Source organism: Chlorocebus sabaeus, chromosome 4, assembly GCF_047675955.1.
Source record: "Chlorocebus sabaeus isolate Y175 chromosome 4, mChlSab1.0.hap1, whole genome shotgun sequence".
Taxonomy (NCBI): domain Eukaryota; kingdom Metazoa; phylum Chordata; class Mammalia; order Primates; family Cercopithecidae; genus Chlorocebus; species Chlorocebus sabaeus.
In genome coordinates, this window is record NC_132907.1 from 19,998,850 (window position 1) to 20,016,514 (window position 17,665).

At 41.8% G+C, this 17,665-nt stretch overlaps 2 pseudogenes; both read right to left on the reverse strand.

Moving 5' to 3' along the window:
- Window positions 1-2,986: 2,986 nt before the first annotated feature.
- LOC119618401 (U6atac minor spliceosomal RNA) lies at window positions 2,987-3,054 on the reverse strand (annotated as a pseudogene).
- Window positions 3,055-6,058: 3,004 nt separating this feature from the next.
- Window positions 6,059-8,336, reverse strand: LOC140711611 (uncharacterized; annotated as a pseudogene).
- Between the last annotated feature and the right edge of the window lie 9,329 nt (window positions 8,337-17,665).

A 17,665-nucleotide genomic window follows, 5' to 3' on the forward strand; every position in this document is an offset into this window, starting at 1 on the left:
AACTTGAATATTTTCATGTCAGGACAATTCTGAGGTCTGGAGAGGTGGTCTTTTTGTTGGTTTAATCAGGAGGCCTTTCTGCCACAGCCCAACTTTGTAAGCAGTTCTCAGACCATAGACAGTGAGAGGGAAAAGAGTACCTAAAGCTCATGGACACTGACCACCATGTCCTTCTCATCCCAAGGGCTGTTTAGATGCCTGAATTTTAAAAAGGTTATAAAGAAACCTGAGAAGAATAAAAGAGGAGGAAAACAAACAAGTTAACCCAAACTTGCTGGCCTCAAACATGCCAGGCCATCTTCAGGTCTATCTCCCACCCTTTTTGTGCCTAGAGGGAGCCTCAGGCCCATTCACCAGGCATGCCACAGGCCCTCTTCTCTTTCCCATTGATGTAGCCACAGTCCTTGGCCTATTCCCAGAATTCAGTCCAGCACCCACCTTGGAGACCTCTGCCTCTTTGGGGGTCTGGCACCTGATGTCACTCCAGCTCAATGTTGCTTTATTAGCATCACCAAGGAGACATTCTTCTTCAACCGGCCCCTTTACAAGCATATGCTCATGTGCACGTGTGCACACACACATGCACGGACGACACCGATGTTCCCACCCGGCTCTCATGATGCCCCCTCCTCAGGAACCACACACAGCAAGAGCTGGGATGAATAAGCGCTAACATAGTGACTGATTTTACAAATATCATAACATAGCATCTGATTTTACTTAATCCACAAATTATAGCACAAGATGAACCTCATTCCCACCAAATTCTAGGTGGATAAATTAATGTGTAGTTTTCTCCAGTTTGGTAAAATATCTACTAAGCCAGTGGAAAATACTTTTTCTTTAAAAAAAAAAAAAATTACGGTAATTAAAAGATGGAAACTACAACCGATGGAGGAAAACTAAGAAGATTAAATTGGAAGACAAGGAGAAGCCAGGTGGCCATTCTCTCTGAGAGAAAGTATTAAAAATAGGTGAGAGAAATGGAAGAGTAATTTGGATTAGGCAGAAGAAAAAGTTTCTGGGCAATAAGTAGGCCTATGTGTGAAGACTAAGGATAAATTATTTTCATGGACTGCTTTGGTCATTCAAACAATTAGCTTAATATTTGAAAGTTGTTTGTTCAAGCAAACTGGATTTTTAAAAAAATATGTTCTGGGTAAACTCAGAGTCCCCAAGTATGCTGATTGGAAATTATCTGTATGTTAACCTCCATTCTTTTCAAATATTTCAGTTTTTCTCCGTATTTTTCCAGATAGCTTCTCCAATGTTGATGTTATACAGTCCCTGATAGGTGTTTTTTGGGTCTTCAACTATTGTTAGACAGGGCTAATACTTTCTTTTTGTTAGGTGGGATTAAGACATTTTTTTCTTTCACAAAGCCCCAGAGCAAACTGTCACCTATGTTAAGCCTGAAGGCCAAGGTGGCCACACAATAGCAGATCCATATTCAATGCATGGACATGAGGGCAGGTGCAGAATTTAAAATTGTGCATAGACTGATGAGACGCACACAGAGAGCTTCTGACACTTCATGGCAGAGCCTCCACAGGCTGCACTTGACTTTCACAGTCACATGTTTTCAGGGTGACCACAAAATCCCTCTGCATTCAAGTTAGAAGTTGTAATATGACCTGTAATAACAAATGTTTTCTTTTATTTATCACATCAACATAGAACATCACTAATCCATGCTTTAGATGAACTTCCTTTTTCCTTTCCTGACTAATGAATTAGCTGGAATGTTAGAAAATGGAACATATCATTGCGTTCTTTAAGAAGTAAAGACTACTGAATAAAACTCATTGTAGTTAACCAACAACAACCACCACCAAATAGTTTTCAGTTGCCTTCAAGATGATTTGTTTGAATGAATTTAGCTATTATTTTTATTTTATTGTGGTAAGAAGAGTTAAAACACAAGATCTACTCTCTTAAAAGATATTTCAGTACACAACACAATATTATCAACTATAGGCACAACGTTGTACAACAGATCTCTGGAACTTATTCATCTTGCATAACTGAAACTTTATACCCATTATTAGTGATTCCCCATTTTACCCTCCTCCCAATCCCTGCAACCATCATTCTACTGTCTGCTTCTACGAGTCTCGCTATTTTAGATACCTCATATAAGTGTAATCGTGCAGTATTTGCCCTTTTGTGGCTGGCATCTTTCACTTAGCATAATGTCCTCAAGGTTCATCCCTGCTGTAGTATATAACAAGGATTTCCTCTTTTCTCTGACTGAGTAATATTCCTTTGTATGTATATACCACATTTTCTTTATTCATTCATCAACGTTTAGGTTGTTTCCACATCTTAGCTATTGCGAATAGTGGTGCAACGAACATGTGAGTGCAGGTATGTCTTCAACATACTGATTTCAATTCTTTTGGAAAAATATGCAGAAGTGGGCTTGCTGAAACTTTTCTTTTTTCTTTTTTTTTTTTGAGATGGAGTCTCGCTCTGTTGCCCAGGCTGGAGTGCAGTGGCAGGATCTTGGCTCACTGCAAGCTCCGCCTCCCGGGTCCACGCCATTCTCCTGCCTCAGCCTCCCAAGTAGCTGGGACTACAGGCGCCCGCCACCATGCCAGGCTAATTTTTTTGCATTTTTAGTAGAGACGGGGTTTCACCGTGTTAGCCAGGATGGTCTCGATCTCCTGACCTTGTGATCCGCCCACCTCGGCCTCCCAAAGTGTTGAGATTACAGGCATGAGCCACGGCGCCCGGCCTAAAAACTTTTATTTTAACTTCAGGAGTTCATGTGCAGGTTTGTCACATAGGTAAACGTGTGTCTGTCATGGAGATTTGTTGTACAGATTATTTCGTCACCCAGGTATTAAGCCTAGTACCCATTAGTTATTTTTCCTGATCCTCTCCCTCCTCCCACCCTCCACCTTCCAACAGGCCCTAGTATGTGTTATTTCCCTCTATGTGTCCATGTGTTTGTTCTCATCATTTAGATCCCACTTATGAGGACACACAGTATTTGATTTTCTGTTCCTCTTGTCAAGGGGAATGTTAACCTTCTTTCCTTTCATACAATACTCTATTTTAATGTTTTGAGGAAGGTCCATACTGTTTTCCATAATGACTGTGCTAATTGCCATTCCCTCTAATGGTGGCCAGGGTTTCCTTTTCTCCCTGCCAGCACTTGTTATCTTGTAGCTTTTTGATGATAGCCATCCGAACAGTTTCGAGGTGATATCTCGTCATGGATTTGATTTGCGTTTTCTTGATCATTGGTGACATTGAGCATCTTTTTATATATCGATTGGCCATTTGTATGTCTTCTTTGGAGAAATGTCTATTCAAGTCCTTAGCCCATTTTTAAAATGACTTATTCGGTTTTTTGCTGTGTTGTAGGAGTTTCTTACATATTTTGGATATTAACCACTTATCAGATATATGGTTTGTAAGTATTTTCTCCCATTATGTAGGTTACCTTTGCACCCTGTTGATCATTTCCTTTGCTGTGCAGAAGCCATTTATTTATTTATTTACTTAGAGACAGAGTCTCACTCTGTTTCCCAGGCTGGAGTGCCGTGGCAGAATCTCAGCACACTGCAACCTCTGCCTCCCAGATTCAAGCAATTCTCCTGCCTCAGCCTCCCCAGTAGCTGGGATTACAGGTGTGCACCACCACACCAAGCTAATTTTTGTATTTTTAGTAGAGACAGGGTTTCACCTTGTTGGCCATGATGGTTTTGAACTTCTGACCTCAAATGATCCACCTGCCTTGGCCTCCCAAAGTGCTGGGTTTACAGACGTGAGCCACAGCTCCCTGCCTGCAGAAGCTTTTTGGTTTGATATAGTCCCACTTGCCTATTTTTGCTTTTGTTGCCTGTGCTTATGGTGTCATATCCATTAAATCATTGCCAAGACCAATGTCATGATGCTTTTTCCTGTTTTCTGCTAGGAGTTTTATAGTTTCAGGTCTTACACTTAAGTCTTTAATCCATTTTGAGTTGATTTTTGTGTAAGATGTAAGGTAAAGTTTCCATTTTATTTATTTGCATGTGGATATCCAGTTTTCCCAACACGATTTGTTGAACTGATTATCCTTTCCCCATTGTATATTCTTGGCACCCTTGCTGAAGATGAGTTGACCATATATGTGTGGATTTATTTCTGGCTCTATGTTCTGCTCAATTGGTCTGTATGTCTGTCTTTATGCCTGCACCATATTGTTTTAACTACCGTAGATTTGTGATATATTTTGAAATCAGGAAGTGTGGTGCCTGCTGCTTTGTTTCTTTCTCAAGATTGTTTTAGCTACTTGAGGTCTTTTTGGTTTCATACGAATTTTATAATTGTTTTTCTATTTCAGTAAAAAAAGGATTTAGCTATTTTTAATGCAACTGTTTTTAATAGATAAGATTTATTTTTCATGTGTGTTTGAGATCAGGAAGGAAGAAATGAAGCACATACCCTTTGGGGAACTAGTGTAAATCAGCCTTGGAATGGAATTCTAATACGCCAGCTATTTTCAACCCAAATGATGATCAACAGTTGGTAAAAGTTCAGACTTTTCCGGATTGCAATTGACTGATAACAAACGAGCGTAAGCCAAAGGGGAAATTTTTCATCAGGACACGAAGACTTCTTCCAGAATACATGGGGAGGCCAGGACGTGGGCGATTAAAGGCAGGAGCTTGAGTGCTACTCCCCAGTCTCTCTGTCTGCTAGCTGACCTTACTGACATCTGCAGTCCCTGTGCTGGTAAATAGGCCACCAACAATTCTAAGTTTTACATGTTACTGTTAGACAAATAAAAATAACCTAAACTAATGTGCTTCACAAAATTGTAGGATGAGGCCCCCAGAGGCCGGGGGGTAGGATCTTGTCATAACATGACTGTTCTCGGGCAGCCATAGGAATAGAGAAGGGAGAAGCAGTTTTCAGAAGAAGGGATGCTAAATCCACAAAATAATAGGTTTCCACAAAAAAGTAAAACAAAACAAAACAAAGCCCCACCTCAATTCAATGTCTTTGATTGTAAATTTTCTCACATGTGAAATGGTAATATGTACTAAGAATTATTGTAGGGGTCAAATATTATAATATATAAAACACAAAGAGGATGTATTTAAGTGGTAGCTGTTATTGAATTATATCAACCATATTATATGTCTTTATCACTAGGGTTTTACTCCTAGTGATAGTGGTATTATACGAGCACATGCATAGGATATGTTTTTCATATTATTATTAAATTAGAATGAATGACTTCATATTAGAATATTAACAGACTTTAAAAGCCACCATTAGAAAAAGAGGGAACTAAGTTAAAATATAATTGCAGAACTGCATTTCAAAAGATTAGCTAGGAATGAGTCCCATTAAAGATTATGTACCGTAATATAGTAGTTTAGCTGCATCAGAGAGAAGAGCTGAAATGTAGAGTGTAGTGAAATTGAGAAGATTGAAGAAAGGGAGAACTGGAAGTTATAAAGCAGAAACAGAAAATAAAATAATTAGGAACTGCCCAAAAGAAGTAGTATTTTGATCCCATATCAAGGATTGTTGAATGACATCATCCGTTAAGGCCTAGGAACACTGAGAATAAGAAAGTAGTGATTTGGCGAGAAGGCTTTTGAAGAGTAATGATGGGAGGAAAAGGTGAGAGATGAAGTGATCTATCTGCCCAGATGATCGCAGTGAGTCAGAAACAACGTCCAGACTAAAGAGGTCCCTGTGTCCAGCCAGGTGGTCAATCCTTCACAGACAACAAACAGCCTTGGAAATTAACCACATGACTAGACTAGCAGCAAAAAAATGAGATGGTGCAGCCTAAAGTAAGATGCCTGCAGATGGATAACTGTGAAGGAGATTGGGGATTGTTTGTGTTTGCACAATGGCCTTTGGAGTATCTCAACTCCTGAAGGGGTGACCAGCCCCTCCACACCTGTGGGTATTTCTCGTCGGGTGGGACGAGAGACTGAGAAAAGAAAGAAGACACAGAGACAAAGTATAGAGAAAGAACAGTGGGCCCAGGAGACCGGTGCTCAGCATACGGAAGGCCAGCACCAGCACCGGTCTCTGAGTTCCCTCAGTATTTATTGATTACTATTTTCACTATCTCAGCAAGAGGAATGTGGTAGGAGAGTAGGGTGAGAGTGGGGAGAAGGTCAGCAAGAAAACATGTGAGCAAAGGAATCTGTGTCACAAATAAGTTCAAGGGGAGTTGCTATGCCTGGATGTGTATGTAGGCCAGATTTGTGCTTCTCTCCACCCAAACATCTCAGTGGAGTAAAGAATAACAGAGCAGCATTCCTGCCAACATGTCTCGCCTCCCGCCACAGGGCGGTTTTCTCCTATCTCAGAATAGAACAAATGTACAATCGGGTTTTATACCGAGACATTCCGTTCCCAGGGGCATGCAGGAGACAGAGGCCTTCCTCTTATCTCAACTGCAAAAGGCCTTCCTCTTTTACTAATCCTCCTCAGCGCAGACCCTTCACCGGTGTCAGGCTGGGGGACGGTCAGGGCTTTCCCATCCCACGAGGCCATATCTCAGGCTATCACATGGGGAGAAACCTTGGACAATACCCAGCTTTCCCGGGCAGAGGTCCCTGCGACTTTCCACAGTGTATTGTGCCCCCGTTTTATAGAGACTGGAGAATGGCGGTGACTTTCACCAAGCATGCTGCCTGTAAACATTTTGTTAACAAGGCACATCCTGCACAGCCCTAGATCCCTTAAACCTTGATTCCATACAACACATGTTTTTGTGAGCTCAAGGTTGGGGCAAAGTTACAGATTAACAGCATCTCAGGGCAAAGCAATTGTTCAAGGTACAGGTCAAAACGGAGTTTCTTATGTCTTCCTTTTCTACATAGACACAATAACAGTCTGATCTCTCTTTCTTTTCCCTGCAACTCCCTTCAGGCTTACTCTAAAATATACCATGACTAACATCTAGCCTGTAGATCATAATGAAATGCCATTTAACATCCCTCACTGCCTGCATCAAAGGGAAAAGTACTGCCAGGTCCAGAACCGCTGGTGTGTCTGTCGTTAAGCAGTGGTGACGCATGGGCACGTGACATCAGCCTCTTCCCTGACGGCAAAGTAATGAAGTGTAAAGAGCCTCATTCCTTAGTGCCTTAGAATAGATCTAAAAGAGAAAAGTCTGCCAGTTACGTGCAGTGACAGAAGAGGATCTAAATAAGGACAGCAGAAGAGAAAACTGCAAGCTAGCTGGTGTTTAGTTATCTGTGGCGCCTCCTAACCTCACCTTGGTGGGACCTGCCAGCCTGCTCCTCTCTGCCAGCCTACCCCCTCCTATCCACCCTCCTTCCTTCTTTTAACAAACTCTGAACAACAGATTCAGTTGTGTACTCAGTATTTTTTCTATAGCTTGACGAGCCTTTGTCATATTTCATTCTAACTTTTAATATGTCTGTTTTCCACCCTAAATGCAAATGCCTCCAAGTTCCACCATGTGCCTCACCCATCTTCCTCCGGAGCGCCAGGCAGACAGACACCTGGCACTCCTGGGAGGTGCCCAAAAGAAAATTGAATAAAGGAGCTTCTATTTCCACCTAGTTACAAATTAGGGATTCGTCACCACTAAAATGCTGCTGACAGCATCCGAAGATGTGGCACACACCAGGCAATGAAATTTGAACAGTAAAACCTCAGGAAAAGGAGGAGGTGCTGAAAGGATTCCTGGGTCGCCTCTAAAAGCCCACAGCCAGCTCAGCAGTGCCAGTAGCAGCTTAAGGTGGGGAGCAAGCTGGAGGGATGGGGCCGGGATAGGGTGAGGCAAGTAGGGGACTCCCGGGGACACAAAAGTTAAGGGGGTGCCAAAAAAAAACAAACTCAGTCATGATAAATAATATTATAATGCAATCTGTTATAAAATAAAAATTTATGCAAAAATCTGTACTGAAAAAAAAAGTCAAAGTTTTAAATAAATACTCTGTGTCTGTGACTTTTCCTTTTGCCTCAGGCCCCATTCTGGTTTCTGCATGTGTTGGCTAATAGAATGGAAACAAAAGGGCCCTGGATTGGGTGCCCCAAGTACTGGACCCCTGGCTGGAAGCATGGGGTCATTCTCCTCATCTCTAAGATGAAGGACGTGGGAGTAACTATCAGAATCACTGCAGGAGACAGATGGTGTCTCAAATTGGGTAATTAGAGGAGTCGAATAAAAGGACTGTTTACAAAGTTGTGGGCAGTATGCAGGAAAAATGGAAGGAAGCATGCAGTGTCCCAGGACCAAGAGCAGAGAGGAGCTGTCACTCAGCCTCCTGGGCACAGAACAGGTAGGAGGGCACAGACAGGAACAGGAGGGGCAAAGGAAGACATCTAACCCTGGGAGCTATCAGGTCTTTAAGGTCCTGCCATGGTTTTAAAACTTGTCTGCAAATTCTTTGACACTCTTCTCACAAAAAGGTAGATACTAATTCTCTTTCCATGTGACCTCTTAGGCGAAGTTAGTAAAAAAGCAAAATGCCTTCAGCCAGGAGTTTTCCCTCTCTCGTGCAATATGTGCCTTTGGTACCCTGAGCCACCATGAAAGAAGTCCAGCTACCAGGAAGCCACTATGCTGGAGAGGTCACACGGAGAGACCACATACAGGGAGATGCCCCGGAGCCCTAGCTGTTTCAGTCCTCAAATGTTTAATCATCACAGTCTGGGTACCAGATGAGTAAAGAAGCCCTAGAGGTGACCTGGTTCCAGCCACCATCTGACTGCACCATCAAGAGAGAACTCAAGACAGAACCACCCCACTGAGTACTTCCCAATATCTAACCCACAGGAACCGCGAGAAATAATAAATGGCTGTTGTTTTAAGCCAGTAAGTTTTGGAGTGGTGATTATTCAGGAATGGATAACTAATACAGGCCCTTTTCATTTCTAATTTTCTCCATTCTCTGGGGCTCTGAACTGGGGAGTCCCCAAGTGCTCCAGCTGTATGACAACCTTTGTCTGTGAAACCCTTGAGCTGAATCACCATCTGAGAGGCATAGCCTTGGGCCCAGATGGCTATTTCTACACCGAATCAACATGTGTAAAAACAAGCTGATGGTGCCAGGCTCAACTTGTGGGGGCATAAGAAGTGGCTGAAGAGCTGATACTAAACACCCCAATGTCTCAGCCCTGAGCCCAGCACACTCTCACCAGCTGGTGAAAGATCAATAAACCCTGCTCCCTTTTCAATGCTGACATTTTAACATTTCTAATCATTACTATTGTGCAAACAAACAAGGTTCCTCTAAGTCATTTAGGGGAAGATAGTCATTTAATATTAAAGAAATTAGAGTTTTTTGCTTTTTTATTTTTTGGCCAATATAATAGCTATACTGGGCTGGGTATGGTGGCTCATGCCTATAATCCCAGCACTTTGGGAGGCCGAGGCAGGTGGATCACATGAGTTCAGGAGTTCGAGACCAGACTGGCCAACATGGTGAAACCCCGTCTCTACTAAAAATACAAAAATTAGCCAGGCATGGTGACGGGCGCCTATAGTTCCAGCAACTCGGGAGGCTGAGGCAAGAGAATTGCTTGAACCCGGGAGGCAGAGGTTGCAGTGAGCAAAGATCGCACCACTGCACTCCAGCCTAGGCAACAAAGCAAGACTCTGTCTAAAAAATAATAATAATAAAATAATAATAGTTACATGGTAGGTCCCATTCATGTTTTTAAATATCATGCTATAAAAGTCACCAGAACACTGAATACCTTTAGAGTTAAAAAGTAAACATCCAGAACCAACTGCAGGTGCTCTCAATGGCCAGAATTGGAACAATTTGAGCAACAAAATAAAGTAATATTGGATTATAAACCAGTGAATAAAATAAATTTCTACGAATCCACATTAATATAAATAAATGATTGAAAAATTAATAAATGGAGAGAAGAGACAAGTCTCCTGCACAGAAGAATCCTAAATAATTTATCTTGATTCTCTGCCATCAACGGAGGGGGCATAACTCTGCGCTCCTTAAAAGTGCACTTCACCTAGTGACTTCCCTCCAGAGAGGATAGCATGAGAAGCAGGAAGGGAGGGGTGGAGTGGATGGGGAGTAAGTCTGTAGTGAAGAAGCCTGACAGACGCTTTTTCCATCTCAGTCAACATCAACAGTGATGAATCACATTGGTAGTATCTACCCTTGTGTACTAGTCTGTTCTCACGCTGCTAGTAAGTACATACCCAAGACTGGGTCATTTATAAAGAAAAAGAGGTTTAATGGACTCATAGTTTTACATGGCTGGGGAGGCCTCATAATCATGGCAGAAGGTGAAGTGGGGAGCAAAGGCACCTCTTACATGGCGGCAGGCAAGAGAGCATGTGTAGGGGAACCGCCCTTTATAAAACCATCAGATCTCATGAGACTTATTCACTATCGCAAGAACAGCATGGGAAAAAACTCACCCCATGATTCAATGACCTCCCACCGGGTCCCTCCCAGGGCATGTGGGGATTATGGGAGCGACAATTCAAGATGAGATTTGGGTGGGGACACAGCCAAACCATATCACCTTGATGTTGTAAAAGGAAAACAAAATCTTGGGACCCCAATTCACTATGCCAAAAGGAAAAAAATTAAGCCGAAAGTTGAGTCATGCAAGAAACTGTCTTTTGTTTTGTTCTTGCATGTACAGCCTGCAGAACCATGAGCCAATTAAACCTCTTTTCTTTACAAATTACCCACTCTCAGATATTTCTTTATAGCAATGCAAGAACTGTATTAGTCAGGGTTCTCCAGAGAACCCGGGAGAATGGACTAATACACACTGATAACCCAATCTAATCATGAGTAAAACAGACAAATTCCAACAGAGGGGCATCCTGACCAGTGCTTCTCAAAATTGTCAAGATCATCAAAAACAAGAAAAGTCTGAGCAACCGTCCCAGTCAAGGGGAACCTAAGGAGACATGACCAGCAAATGTGATGGAGTATCTTAGGTGGGATCCTGGACCAGAAAAAGAACATTTGGTAAAAACTAAAGAAATCTGAATAAACTATGACTTTAGTTAATACTATTACATAGAGATTGGTTCATGAGGCCGGGCATGGTGGCTTCATGCCTATAATCCCAGCACGTTGGGAGGCTGAAGTGGGTGGATCACTTGAGGTCAGGAGTTCAAGACCAGCCTGGCCAACATGGTGAAATCCTTTCTCTACTAAAAATACAAAAATTAGCCAGGCGTGATGGCAGGCGCCTGTAATCCCAGCTACTCAGGAGGCTGAGGCAGGAGAATCACTTGAACCCAGAAGGTGAAGGTTGCAATCAGTTGAGATCGTGCCACTGCACTCCAGCCTGGGTGACAGAGCAAGGCTCCATCTAAAAAACATTTTAAAAAATAAAAAAATTGCCACTTATTTCCATTCATCTTTAGTTATTTCCTGCATTTTCCTCAGTCTCCTTTGCTCCGGCTCCCATCACCTCCACCAGACTGCAAAAACTTCTCTCAGTTAGGTTACTCCTAAGTTTTACATCTACTGATCACTCTCTGTTCCTTGACTTCTCTGCATTTTTTGACAGTTTCTCTTTTTCCTCTTTTTGGAATTTATTCCTTTGGTTTTAGGTAAACTTGATTTTTTTTTTTTTTTTAAGATGGAGTCTTGCTTTGTTGCCAGGCTAGAGTGCGGTGGTGTGATCTCGGCTCACTGCAACCTCCGCCTTTTGGGCTCAAGTGATTCTCCTGCCTCAGCTTCCCGAGTAGCTGGGACTACAGACGTATGCCACCATGCCCAGCTAATTTTTGTATTTTTAGTAGAGACAGGGTTTCACCATGTTGGTCAGGATGGTCTCAGTCTCATGACCTTGTGATCCGCCCACCCCAGCCTCCCAAAGTGCTGGCATTACAGGTGTGAGCCACTGTGCCTGGCCCCATAAACCTGATTTTTTAACGGAGTCAGACATGTGCCAATTTTAAAAACATTGAAAAAATGAATTAGGCCGGGCGTGGCGGCTCGCCCCTGTAATCCCAGTACTTTGGGAGGTTGAGGCAAATGGATCACCTAAGGTCAGGACTCTACTAAAAATATAAAAATTAGCCAGGTGTGGTGGTACGTGCCTGTAATCCCAGCTACTCAGGAGGCTGAGGCAGGAGAATCTCTTGAACTCAGGAGGCAGAGGTTGCAGTGAGCCAAGACTGTGCCATTGCACTCCAACTTTGGCAACAGGAGCAAAACTCTAAAAAAAAAAAAGGAGTTAAACACCAATTTTGTTCCATATTATTTCACACTTTATATGATATATAAAAATTTGCAGCCCCAAGCTGGGCGTGGTGGCTCACGCCTGTAATCCCAGCACTTTGGGAGGCCGAGGTGGGCAGATCACAAAGTCAGGAGATAGAGACCATCCTGGCTAACAGGGTGAAACCCTGTCTCTACTAAAAATACAAAAAATTAGCCAGGCATGGTGGCGGACGCCTGTAGTCTCAGCTACTTGGGAGGCTGAGACAGGAGAATGGCATGAACCCTGAAGGTGAAGCTTGCAGTGAGCCGAGATGGCGCTACTGCACTCCAGCCTGGGCGACAAAGCGAGATTCTGTCTCAAAAATAAAATAAAATAAAATAAAATAAAATAAAATAAAATAAAATAAAAAAATTTGCAGCTCCAAACTTAATAGTTGATTTTATTTACATCTTAGACATTGGAAAAGCAGAGCAGTCAAAGAATAATAGTGCCAAGGTTATTTTTCCTTTCAAAATCTATTTTTTCTCTAATCTGAAATATGTGATCCTAAAGAAATAAGTCATTTGTAATTGTCTGGGGTGGGGAGCGGTCATAATAGATGGTCCTTAAAGTTACTGGTCATGTTATCAGGAGGCAGTGAGATATGAGGACAGGGTTATACATTTCAAATTTTCAGGTTTAGGTTTAGAATATTTTTTTCCATGATGAGCAAATAAAGGGATACAGGCACATTCTATTAGTTTAAAAACATGGGGCCCCGGAACAACTTGGTATCTATATGGGGAAAAAAACATGATCCCTACTTCACACCATACATAAAAATTAATTTGACATGGGTCATACACATAGACATGAAAACTAAAACTATAAAATATATAGAAGGAAACGTAGGGGAATACCTTTGCAATGTTGGGACAGGTAAAGATTTCCTAGGTAACAGAAAACACTAACCATTAAAAAACTAATAAATTAAACTTCATTAACATTAAACATTTCTGTTCATCAGAAGACACTGTGGGGACTCAGAAAGTGATTCCCCGAAGTGAAGTCTTCAGAAGCAGCCTCAAAAGCAAAGTTTCTCCAACTCTCTCCTGCCCTCCTGTCTCTCACCTCTCACTCGTCCTCAAGACAAGCCACAGAAACTAGAATTTCTCTTCTGCAAAGTGGTTCATAAAAACCAGAACCCCCAAAATCCCCAAAGCCAGCCATAAAATGTAAAATACTACTCTAACCTTCCCCTGCCTTTCTGAGTAAGAACCGACCATAAAGAAATTCTCTTACCTATTTTGTTTGATTGTAGGTCATGGAACTACCCTTCCAGAAAGGGCCCCGGCCCATACCCAGGAGGAGAGTGAGGCCAAGAAGAATCTGAATAGACAGGCATTGATGGGTTCCTCTTTCTGTCTGTTCCCACTAGGTGATACCCTTTTTGACCAATCACATTTCTTTTTTTGGTTTTTTGTTTGTTTGTGTTTGTTTTTTTTGAGATGGAGTCTCACACTGTTGCCCAGGCTGGATTGCAGTGGCGTGATCTCGGCTCACTGCAACCTCTGCCTCCTGGGTTCAAGCTCTTGCCTCAGCCTCTTGAGTAGCTGGAATTACAGGCATGCACCACCACGCCCAACTAATTTTTGTATTTTTAGTAGAGACAGGGTTTTACCATGTTGGCTCGACTGGTCTCAAACTCCTGACCTCTATAAAGTTCTAGAAAAGAAAAAGGGAATGAAAGAACAGCAGAAACATAACAGGGATGAAAAGAAGAAAGGGAGAAAATCGCGCAGAAAGGAAGACGTCATAGGTTGCCTGCTTTTTTTTTTTTTTTTTTTTTTTTTGAGACAGGATCTTGCTTTGTTGCCCAGGCTGGAGTGCAGTGGCACGATTATGGCTCACTGCAGCATCAACCTCCTGGGCTCAAGCAACCCTCCTGCCTCAGCCTCCTGAGTAGCTGGGACCACAGGTGTGTGCCACCACATCCAGCTATTTCTTTTATGGTAGAGATGAGGTCTCGCTATGTTGCCCAGGCTGATCTCAAACTCCTGTACTGAAGTGATCTGCTCACCTCGACCTGCCAAAGTGCTGGGATTATAGGCATGCGCCACTGCGCCTGGCCTACCAACATTTTGTGAATTGTAAAATATTTAATATGTAGGGAAGAATATATAAAATGCACATCTAAAATTTAAATAAGAATAATAAAATGTATTATTATACTATCTATATTCCTATCACTCTAGTTCTTTAAAAAAAAAAAATCAAACATTACCAGGGTCTTACCCCAGTTGCAACCCCTTCCTCCTCGTTACACAGGGCAAGAGTACTCATTCCCCTGCTTTTTTTTTCTTTTGGTTATATCACCTACATATGTGTCCCTAAGTGATATGTTGCTTAATTTTGCAATCTTGAGGGGCAAGCATAAATTTAGCCTTTGTGAAGAAGCCATTTCCAATCTCTTATCTGGAAGGGTCAGGGTCTGGCTGTTGCTGTCCTGAACCTGAGTGGAAAGGCCAGGGAGGGCTCTGCAGCCGGGATTTGCTGAGCATAAGATCACTTACTCTTCTGTTTTGGGTATGACGATCAGACTTCCAACTGTGTCTGGTGTCCATAGTACAGAGAATAAGCTTTCATACTCCTGTTGGGTGAAAGATGGGAGGCTCAAGGGCTGAGGAATGATGAAGGAGAGATGTCTCTTGAGATCTCGCAGCTTCCCAGTGCTCCTTCTTTCGGTGCCCTTGCCTCTTCCTTCTTCCCTCTTCCCGTCTCCATCCCCAGTGGCAATCCCAGGCAGGATTCTGCAACCTAGAGCAGCTTGGTTCATTTACCCACTGCGGCCTTGAGGTGAGGCTTTTGCGAGCCTACCAAATCAGTTTTCAAAATGTTTCCAGTTTCCAAAACATTCTTGCTGTTGTTTCCTTCATGGTTGTGTGTGTGTGTGTGTGTGTGTGTGTGTGTGTGTGTGTGTGTGTGTAGGAACTTTAATGGAGTTTTGGGAGAGAGTAAAATTGGATGCTGATTCAATCTGCCATCCTCACTTCACAAATATTTTTTGATTGACTTTTTTCTCTATTACACCAAAAAGTTATACGTTCATGGTTTTAAAAAAATGTTCAAAATATAGATAAATAAAAAAGAAAAACCATAAATCAGCCTTAATCCTACCATGTAGATATAACCATGGTTAACGTTTTGGTATTTATCCTTTCAGATATGTATGTAATTTTTCTTATAAAAATAAGATTATAGTGCACATACTAATTTGCAATATGATTTCTCATTTTTAATGTTATTTTTCACAGATGCAATATGATTTCTTCATGTCACATATCACAAACATGTTTTTATGTCATTAAATATAGTTTTTCCACATCATTTAAATGGGCATATAGCATTTTACTGACATATGATATTATTTTATCAATCCCCTATTGATGAACATTTCTATTGTTTCTAATAGGGTAATTTATATTGTAATCAGACTGATATATAATTTAAAAGTCATTATTTTGGCTGGGCACAGTGGCTCATGCCTGTAATCCCGGTACTTTGGGATGCTGAGGCGGGCAGATCACCTGAGATCAGGAGTTCAGGACCATCCTGGCCAACATAGTGAAACCCCGTCTCTACTAAAAATACAAAAATTAGCCGGGTGTGGTGGTGTGCACCTGTAATCCCAGCTACTTGGGAGGCTGAGACAGGAAAATCTCTTGAACCTGGGAGGCAGAGGTTGCAGTGAGCCGAGATCATGCCATTGCACTCCACCCTGGGTGACAACTGGTGACAAGAGTGAAACTCCACCTCAAAAAAAAAAAAAAAAAGTCATTATTTTGAGTCTTTAGACTTAATGCTAAAGGCTTAAGCCAATGAATTCTCAAAGGTGATCTCCTTTGAGTCTAGATTCAAGGATAAATCAACAGACCAGGGAGAAGGCAGTACCACATCTAGTATCAGAGGCACATTAGATCAATTACTTTTCATAACATTTTAGACACTGTGAATCAGATATGTTCCCCAATATTCACTCATTGCCTTCCTTTCCATTTAGAGGAGAGATTGAAAGAAAAGGAATAGAAGCATGAGGCCAGACTGAGCAAAGTGGTTGCTTAATTTATGATGCTAAGATGGTGGATTTTAGATTGCATTTCATAGCACACTATTCCTGTCTGTGAAGACCTCTGGGTATTCTGAGATCGAGAAAGGTCAAATTAATCTCAATGATGTATCAAATTAGTAATCATATTAATTCCATATTGTCACCTGCTCTTTGGCAGGTTTGATAAACCACGTGTTAAATCGATTATGCAAATAATTTTAGCTAAATTAAAACATCTGTTCCACACATCACCAGATTTCAAGGTGAAAGTCTTCCTGAAGGTGAGTTTTTAGTCCCACAATACATATGACACGTCTTTTGGCTACATTGTGCATTGGTTTGCCAGCATCGCAATTCACCATTTGCCTCTTACTTTTTTTATGCCAGACATTGAGATGCTATATTTTGGCAGCATTTGACGAAAAGCTAGTTTGTTTTTCATACATAATACATATTGACATGAACTGTAAAACTGGGAATGAAAAATATGGCATGACTATAAGAGATGTATCTTTTCACTTCATGAAAGGATAAGTCATGGGGCCACAAAGGACAAATAGGGTGAACGTGCTGGAAATCACTCCAGAAGACCCCAACAAAATACATAGGCATTTGACAACTCCTAGAGTCTTACTGTCTTAGTCTGTGTTGCTATAACAAAATACCACACACTGGGTAATTTATAAACAATAGAAACTTATTTCTCACTGTTCCAAAGTCTGGGAAGTCCAAGATCAAGGCACCAGCAGATTCAGTGTCGGGTGAGGGCTGCTCTCTGCTTCCGTGATGGTTCCTATTGCTGCATCCTCTGAAGGGGAGGAACACTGTGTCCTCACATGGTGGGAGAGACAAAAGAGCAAGAGAATGCTCCCTTCCACCTTCTGCCCTTTCATAAGGGTGTTAACCCCATTTATGAGGGTGGAGCCCACATGATTTAGTCACCTCCCAAAGACCAAACCTCTTTATACTGTTGCCTTGGGGATTAGGCTTCAACATGAATTTTGGAGGGGACACTATTATTCAAACCACAGCACTTGCCTACTCATTTCTCCTTTTCCATGAGATCACTTGGTCTTGAGTTTGTAACTGTCTTCATTTTCTCTGCCGCCATCTTTCCTTAGTTGCATTTTCAATAGAGAAGAATGAAGTAATTCACAAACTTTAGTTTTGCATAAGAATCAACTGGGGAATGTGTTAAAAGTGCAAGGATTGTCGTTTAGTAGCATTCTTTTAGTAGGATGGAGCCCAGAAATCTGTATTTTTTAAGCACTCATGGTCATTCTGATTTAGTGGTCTGTGGTCTGCATTGGCAGAAACACTTAGTAGAGGATGATTAAGAGCAAGGACTTTGAAGTGTGACATCCCTGGATTTGAATTCTTCCTCTGTCACTAATTCTTCTGTGGTCCTGG